General features: G+C 36.8%; 1 long non-coding RNA gene across 2 annotated transcripts in view; it reads right to left on the bottom strand.

Moving 5' to 3' along the window:
• Positions 1 to 8012, bottom strand: part of LOC102003268 — a 20813-nt gene extending 12801 nt beyond the window's left edge. Inside the window, exons 1-4 of one of the 2 annotated variants that reach the window (XR_001234627.1) lie at positions 7958 to 8012; positions 5192 to 5294; positions 4497 to 4643; positions 1125 to 1495 (exon numbers count right to left, since the gene is read on the bottom strand). This is a non-coding gene — a long non-coding RNA (uncharacterized LOC102003268). Of the gene's footprint in view, positions 1 to 1124; positions 1496 to 4496; positions 4644 to 5191; positions 5295 to 7957 lie in introns of those variants that run through there. The other variant, XR_261493.2, reaches the window with a different exon arrangement.
• Between the last annotated feature and the right edge of the window lie 983 nt (positions 8013 to 8995).

Here is an 8995-nt window from a genome sequence, read left to right as displayed (position 1 = left end):
TTTTTTTTTTGTTTTTCTCTGGTACCGGGAACCGAACTCACGACCTTGCGCTTGCCAGGCAGGCGCTTTGCCGCTGAGCTAAGTCCTCAGCCCCTTCTATTTTTTTTTTTTTTTTTTTGGTGACACTGTCTTTGTAATGAAGAATGGAAATAAGAATACTGTGTGAATGCACTATTTTTAAGTATATAAGAAAAGGTCTAGAAAAAGTCTACTTATACTTCAAGACTGAAAACTGACCTACTGTGATTCCATTAAACCACAAGCTCATATAAATTCATCAAGCCCTTTAAAATTCAAGTCAAGACCAATGGAGGAATCAAATATTGAAACCACAGTGATACTACACTTTAGATCATTTTGGTTGTTGCCTCTTAATAATTTTTAATTCCATGTCTTAAAGGTAGATGCACCATTGTTAATGGCTAGGCTTCATTGAAGGTGTGAAATTAATACCTACCAGCACAAAAGGGTAATATTTCTCTTAAGATTTTCCCTGACGTATCTTAAAGACTATTGCTATTGAGGGGAGATCCAAGGAGCAGAGTGAGAAATATTTATAGCATATGAGTATAATAAAAAATGTAATCATGAACTAACAATACATTAAACTGGTAGGACATAGTTTACATTAGATCTTAGGAATGAATATCAAAAATACAGGCAATATTTTTGAAAAAACAACCAGCAGTGAAAAATTTACTTATAATAGAAACCAGACACTCCAAAATAATTTGTGGTTTATTTAATTCTTACCGTTCATCCTATATTCTTTTGTATAAGCTGAAGGAAGGCACCCGAGTAACTACCTCAGATGTTTTTGATTTTGATTCTGAATTTTTAGCGAGATGAAAACTCTAGTCCATATAACAAAAAGAGATGGCATGTCAGTTTGAGAAGGTTTAGATTTTTCCCCTCATTGTAGATACATATTAAAAGAAATGCATTACAATAAATTACTATATTTCCAAATTGTCTTATTATTTCTGGGCAAATAATAATTGCATATAAATTTTGAATAAAGGAATATCATATTGCATCTTACGTGTTCTGGACTATGCACTCCTAGAAAATCATTATAGTAACAAAACCAGCTGCATGTAATAGAAAGCAAATGATTTACAATGTCACTATGAGAAACTACTTTATTTCATATTATCATAAAAAGAACAGAACTGAATATTTGCATGTCAAACAGAAGAATCCAGAAATTCCAAATGCAGCTCAGTTGTTTTTTTTTTTTTTAAATTTAAATAGGTATTAATGTTGGAAGGTGATCCAAAAAGTCTTCTACTCTAGAGAATATTACAAATTATAATTTGCAAAGTCATTACTAGGCCAACAATTGAAAAAAAACTACAAACATTAATAGACTATAGAGAGAATAATACATGTCTCTATCATAAACATGTATAAATGCTTACATCTAGTGATTATGAACTCTTTACTTCATTCAAACTGAGAAGAAAGGATTTTTGTTCCTCAGTAAAGCTTGATCCTGAAATTTGAACAACAGCAAAAGCCTTCAATGTCTGTGTGTTCTATGTTTTATATATTTATTAATAATCGCATCTGTCCACCAACAGTCCAATCCAAGGGAGCTGGTCCCCTTCACATCACTAACTAGAGGGAACTAACTCCTCTGTTAACTCAGAGCTTCAGTTAACTCTCTCCCTCTACCCAGTCACAGCATTGTGAGCCTGAGCTACTGAGATGCAGCATGCCTGGAGAAGAAAAAACTGACTTTAGCCTGGGAGACTATCAGCCGTGGAAGTGAAAGCAGAAAGTCAATACCACAAGGAGCTCCAGCAAAAGAGAGAGAGAATTAAGCAAGGAACAGAACAGGAATAGGCAGGAATTGTAAGGTAGAGATGAGATACAAAGGGTACCAGCTGATGGTGAGCACATAGTGACACAGGGGGAGGCACAAAAAGCGCAGGGTGCATTGATGGTGAACCACCCATACCACCATGAGCTCCAGCTATGGTCTCCAAGATGTGTAGCCAAGGATTGGCTGCTAGGCTTAAATAGTCTTGAAACTTCATGTCTGTAATTTTGCTCCTCCTATATCAATAGTGTCATATCTTAGTATTTGACTGCTTTGAAAATCATTGAATTTGGTACTCAACAAGTTTCACATCAAAATTTTGCCCTGTGCGTGTCGTTTGTTTGGTACTATATGCACAAGCTAGAAGTTGTTGGTATCCATTGTTCTGTGACTCACTACTCTTCCCAGTCAAAACAATTTCCTTGGTACCCATCGTTTTTTAGTACTCCTTGTGCCTTCCAAAACCACTTAACGAGAGTATCAAGTGAGGTGCTATTGTACAATAAAACCATTCTAAACAAATTAACTGCTAGGAGTCTCAAGTTCCTGCAACCAAAGAACTTATAATTATATATGTATGTATAAAGTGAAACCTATTAATTATATATTGCCCATATGTAACATATAATAATGTATTGCAATATGTAACTATATATTTATATATTATATGTATAATATAGTACCGTACAAAAATGGAATGCTTATATATTTGTAATTATATATTGTACTAAACATACAGAAAAATACATAGTAAATATGTTATATATTATGCACTATGTTTTATTTTATTTTTTTGGTACCGGGAATCAAACTCAGGACCTTGTGCTTGCCAGGCAGGTGCTGCGCTGCTGAGCTATACTCACAGCTCCACACTATGTTTTAAAAATTACAAGTTCTTACATATTTCACTACATTAGGGAAAGGTCCCAGGACACAAATAATGCCTGATGTCCAAGGTCCAAGAGTCTTGTAAGAGCTATCAGAGTTTGCTTCAGTGGTCATGCTTTTCAGAGAAGCAATTAATTCAAATTACCTAATCAATTTTATGGCGGGTACACTGGGTGAATATAAAACATTTTATACATAATTGAAAAAGTACACTAAATGAGCACAGTACTCCAGCTTTGGGTTTATGTCTTCTTTACTTAATCACCATTTGTTCTAATGACATTAAAGCGCAATACACCAAATATTATAAGAGTAGACCATCACTCTGAACCTTGAGGTTCTTTTTTTTTGTTTGTTTGTTTGTTTGTTTTTCTCCGGTACCGGGAGCCAAACTCACGACCTTGCACTTGCCAGGCAGGTGCTTTGCCGCTGAGCTAAATCCCCAGCCCCACCTTGAGGTTCTTTTAAGATGTCTTTGCATTATAAATCTGAACATCAGTTTTACAAGCAGATGAAAAATATCAACTGCTACTAACTGGCCAAATGAGAGGAGGATTAAAAATTGATACGTGGGAGAAGAGTGGTGAAAAATCAAACTGGAGTACGTTCAAGGGAAAAAGGGAGAGACAGCAGTACACAGATAAGTCCTCTAGGAAATTTTGCTTCAAAAAAGTAAGAGAAATAGCTAGAGGCAATGTATGATCAAGCAAATTTCTTGTCCTTTTAAATATGAGAAATATTAAAGCACATTTCTATGATGATGAGATTGATCCAGTAGAGGAGAATATACTTAAAGATGCAGGAGGGAGAAAGGATAATAGTGGATGCAAACTTCTTGAGCAGACAGGAAGGGGTGAGATCAATGACTGCGTAGAGCAACGGTCCTCAGATGGAATAAGATGGGATAACAGAAGAGGAGAGGAAAAAGGAGCATGAACCTTCACAAAATATTTTCTATTAATGCATTCCAAATTTACATTAATTTTACCAGTAGTCTCACCAAAATACCAATGTCCACTATCGCCACAATCTGTCACAATGCAGTTCATTCTTAGAATGAAACTGACTAGAAACATCATGTTAGCTCTATATTAACACATTTGTAACCTTTAATCCTAATGAACTGCCAAAGCTGACAGAATAGGGGACCTACTACCATCTCATAACATCATGGAAAGCCCATGGGCCCTGGACACCGCTCTACTTTGCTTATAATGCATTCTCCCTAGGGGTAGGCATAATAGTTCAGGTCATGTACTAAGGTGACTGATAAGAAATGTAACTTTGTTTTCCTATTATTCACCAGAATATCTATTTGGACTTTCCTATTTTGATTCTGTTTTGGTTTCTTTGACAAAATATCTGACACCCAGAATTAAGGAAGGGAAGGTTCATTTAGCTCACAGTTTGTGGAGGTTTCAGTCTATGCTCGGCTGGCTCCGAGGCAGAGTGGCACATGGCAGAGGGTAACAGTTTATGGTGGTGGAAGATAACAAAGCAACAAGAGCCAAAGGGAGGAGCAGCAGAGGGAAGAGCAAACCTTCTTCCCTTCCTTACATTGTATGCAAACTACCCACCCCAGGGTAGGTGCAGCACTCACACCCATAATCCCAACATTGGACCATGGATCAATCATAAACTCTAGAAGCCCACCCCATGCCTGCATGAGGCTTTAGGGGGACATCCAGACTCAAACCATAACAGATTCCTATCAACATTTATCCAGAAAATATCATATCCAGATACACCGAAGTCTTTTAGGATTTAAACTATAAATACTCACTGAAATATAGTTTCAGGTAAGAATTTCCTCCTTCCTCCCTTTACTTTTCCCTGGGACAAAAACTAGGGTTTCAGGGCAAGACTGAAGTTGAGGCCCCAGGAAGAAGTCCAGCAGGTCTCTGGCTGTCAGCATCAGTTCCACCAGCACCTGAGTGTATTAAGTAACAAGAGGTCTCACGGTCAGTCCCTGATCCTTGGTCCATGTCCTCTGAACTTCCCAGTCCTGACTTGGAGGATCTTTTAGTCTATTGACCCCTATCAGTCATTTTCAAATATTTTAACAGGAAGGAGAAAAAATTTTCAAAGTTCTCTGGTGCTTCTTTAATGGCAGGAAGCCTAGAGGTTGCCTTAGACCTTCTCGCCTTTGAGTCATCTACCCCCTTGCCTGCTACTGTCACTGCCCCAAGACAGCATAGTACGCGGGCCTGAGGAGCTCTTGGATACAAGTGATGTCTATTTTTGGATGCCCACATTGACCTGAAGTATCCATTATCAATTTTCCTAGGTCTTATGTTGGAGAAAGGGGGAGGAAAACAGAAAGGTCTTGGAACCATTTTACCTGACCAACCATCCTGATCTTCTATACAAGTGTCCTTATTTTCCTCTGTGCTACTGAAATCTGTCTAGCCCAGCTCTTTCATCAGCTGCATTCTTCTCAGATTCTTTATTTACTGCATAAACTTTGGCGTTTGTTACCTCTTCCAACAATGTCTGCTTTGAAACAGGAAAGCTGAGAATTGATTCTTTTGTACACTCTTCCCTTCCTTGGAATAGCCAGTCTGGCTTTCCCTTTTGCTGCCTGGAACGAGAAAGAAGGTCACAAGGGGAATGGCAATTACTACAAATGGGAAACACATAAATTATTATCAAGATATTATCAGCCTTACAACATATGAGTTGCTAATGAATGTTTTTCTAAGAAGGCATCAGGTTAGCCTTTCCACAATAAATTTAAATTTAGCCTGCCATAATATAGTATATTCTTTTTGTTCTGTGATAGTCAATCAGTTTTGGGCCATCACACGCATTTATCAATGTAGCCACCATGTTCTTATTTATCTTTTGCCAGTGCCTTACCTTATCAAGTTAACTTGCAGTTAATATAATTTAAATGATGGTAAACTAGAATTTTCTTGCTTTTAAATCTATTCAATTTGAATCATTCTAAGTAGTCACTGTTATTACAGGAAAAACTGTGAATACTAAGATGTACATGTTTAACAGATACGAACCTATAACCATGACAAAATTTCATATCTGTAAAATTCTGTACTGTTTACAAAAGGGTTTTGCATGCATTATTGTGCTTTGTTCCCCCACAGAATGTCAACTGAGGTGATGTGTGTGCTTTGGCCTCCTGAATGAAAAAAATCTTCCCACAAGGGACCGTGTATTAGCATTTTGTCCTTTGATGATGAAAACAGAAGCATTAGGTGATGTCCAAGATTACTCATTTTCCATGTATGAGGTTCATTAATACACTTCAAACCCTTTGCTGTTCATGGATGCCAAAACCACAGTATGGGCTGTTGCTCACCTCCGTATGCCAGGAGTTGCAAAAGAGATCAGTTATCTTTTGCTTGTCTCTGTGCTTTCACTAAAACAGCATTAGGCCCTGGCGTCATGTCAAGGATGCTCGGATAATGCTTAAAGCCAATTGAACTACAAGAGTTGTTCAAAGGATATAAAGGATCTACTTTCCAATTGTCTTGCCACATCCTCATGTGAAGGATGCCTAGAGAGAGTCCTGTGTTAGCTTGGATGTGCAAGATCATCCCTGATTATTCCAAATGCTAGAAAGTGATTATAGTACACCTTTGCAATCAGCCTTCTTTATATTATAACCTATACGTGCTCTGAAGGTGACCTCACCTAGAATACGTAAAAGATAAGCACATTCTTCTAAGTCACAAATATTTTTATTATCAGATGTTCAGATTGACTCCGACCTTGTTCAGGCCAGCTGAAAACTACTTTAGGAGAAATGGTTTAAATTCTAACCCTGGAAAAGAAGAGTTTGAACTATCTCTCAAAATGCCATTTACTCACTAGGCTTTATATCAAGCACATAAAATATAACAAATAAAATATATAACAAATATAACAAATAATTTGAAAGTTCTTTACTTTGCTTATTAACATAGACCAAGCAAAAGTAAATGTGGGAAGCACTCGATCTCATGTGATAGAAAAAACATTGCCCTAAATATTTTAGCCTGCAGTTTACTCATTTAATGCTCTTCAAATGAATACATACACCAGAAATGTAATGTATTTCAGAACATTCCAGAAATATAATTAAAATCTCTTATTGGTTTAAAAATACTTGTTTTGGATTTTAATAATACACAATTTTTTTTTTTTTGTCTTTTTGAGACAGGGTCTCGCTATGCAGTTCAGGTTGGCCTTGAGCTCACTTTGTAGCCCAGGCAGGCCTCAAACTGACAACGATCCTCCTGCCTCAGCCTCCTGAGTGCTGGGATTATAGGTGTGCGCTACCATGCCCAGCTTTTTTTTTAAATACACAATTAACAGATGTTTACAACATATAAAATGATAAATATGTGTAACTCTAATAATCATTTCTTCCAGTAATAAACAAAATTCTCTAGACTTTGTAAGTTACCTACAGCAGTGTTCTGAAAGATTTCAGAAAGACTGTACAATGATGAGATAACTGAAATTTGGAGACAAATACCTGAGTGTTTACAAATATCTTCTCACAAGAGAGATAATCTCTTTTTTTTTTTTTTGAGACTGAGTCTCACTGTGTAGCCCAGACTGACCTCGGACTTATAGCAATCCTCCTGCTTCAGCCTCACATGTGGTGGGATAAGAGGCATATGTCACCATGCCGGTATTAATCTCTGCTTTTAGGGAAATACAAGAGGACTGTGAGAATTCTAGATTGAAATCATTCAGGCATAGACAGATTATGGCTTGCCAGGTCTGAAGCTCTTTAGTTTGTGATACCAGTATTAGAACTGATGTATGTATCAGCCACAAACTTTCAATACTCTCATCTTCAACTGTCAGAAAGAGGTACAATTAGAAAACAATCCCGGCACATGTGTAGAGAAGACATAGTTTATATGTCTATGCAATGCTGTTTACGATAGTTGAAAAGTTGGAAACACTTCAACATCCTTTAGAAGGACGAAAGATCGGATGGAACTTACTCATCTCATCCTCTACTGTGTAACGGTTAATCAATTCCTCTTCTATGCACTGCTTTTACTGAGGGTGTAAAATTGTACAATACGACAACATGATAACATAAATAAGAAACTGAAAGATATATATCCCAAACAGGATTATGTACAAATATGAATTCTGTCTCATAAATCATCTTCCACAGCATGACCAAAAAAGATTTTAAAAGATACAAGCATTATGGAACAGAGGTTACATTTATCACCACAAGTGAAAAGTTTAAGGCTTTTCAAAACCACATGTACTTACGTATAATTTCTTCCAAATCTTCAACTGTTGGTGTCAATTTTCTCTTGCTGGGTCCTATTAATAAAAGTTATATTTATTTCTCCTCTGTGATTATTAATTACTTTGAGAGATCTCTAGACATCTTAAAGAATATATCTTTTGTCCTGAATTAGAGAACCCTTCATTAATAAGTTACATAAAAAGGAAAATTTAGTATATTTTCCAAATGCAGTTAGAAAATTGTAATGCAATTTGCGTCTTTGTGTTGTGGATGCACTACTTTGAGCTCTCAAAAGTTAGAAGGGCATGTCAGTGGCTGCTCTTACAGACTCTTGTTTTACAGGGGGCCCAAAGAAGAGAAATTATTTCCCTAACTACATGTGGCTAGTAATAGGTGGACCTGGGATTAAAACCCAGGCTGCTAAGTGGAACTCTCTCTACAAATACCATGTTGCTTCTCACACAGCAGACTGCTGCATACACTGTCCAGTCCCAGAAGACAAATTAATCAACCCACTGATGAAAACAAAACAATTCCCCAAATCCCCCAATAGGAGTTCATTGCTATGATAACTTCAAATCAATTTGCCAGATGCTTTTTGTTTTAGTTTTTTTCTGGTTATATGAAGGTTGATCTATGTATCTTCAGCATACCTCTGTCATATGTATACATGTACGAACTTTATATACATTTCAGTTGTATGTTGGAGGTGCATGTATGTATGTATCTGAAATCTGAAGATTATAATGATACCTTGGGAAAACTTCTCGCTGACCTAATGTTTCTGCATCTCCATCTGGAAAGTAATTAATACCATTACATAATGTATATGGGAGCATTAACACTCTCGACCCAGTAGGCTATTCAAACACTGAGAGTATTGTAATTGTCCTATAATAGATTTGCAAGACATGATTTTAGAGATGCTGACATCCAGAGGGAAGATCTTCCACAATGCTTGGACTTTACTGAAAAGTGTAGCACTTAGTAAATGTTTTCATCTGTGAAATCCTCTATGCCTGGAGAATAATGTTGCTCATTTTAACTTTCTGGTCAAA

Source organism: Chinchilla lanigera, unplaced genomic scaffold (assembly GCF_000276665.1).
Source record: "Chinchilla lanigera isolate Chin_1 unplaced genomic scaffold, ChiLan1.0 scaffold00030, whole genome shotgun sequence".
In the NCBI taxonomy this organism is placed as follows: Eukaryota; Metazoa; Chordata; class Mammalia; order Rodentia; family Chinchillidae; genus Chinchilla; species Chinchilla lanigera.
This window is presented reverse-complemented; position numbering and strand designations above follow the sequence as displayed.